We start from the raw sequence: 210 nt of genomic DNA, 5'->3' as shown, positions 1-210 counted from the left end.
TTTTTTAATTATTCAAATTTATCTTTAATATTTTTTTTATTTTAAAATTATTCTTAAATATTTTCAATTTTATCTTCAATATTTCAGATGAATTTAATATTCAAGGATAATTTTGATTCAAACCAAAAAATTAAGGACAAAATCGAATACAATTAAATATTACGAGTATTTTTGAAGAAAATTACAAATATTAAGGATAAAAAATATACT

Source organism: Arachis ipaensis, chromosome B05, assembly GCF_000816755.2.
Source record: "Arachis ipaensis cultivar K30076 chromosome B05, Araip1.1, whole genome shotgun sequence".
In the NCBI taxonomy this organism is placed as follows: domain Eukaryota; kingdom Viridiplantae; phylum Streptophyta; class Magnoliopsida; order Fabales; family Fabaceae; genus Arachis; species Arachis ipaensis.
Note: the sequence above shows the minus strand (reverse complement) of the source record.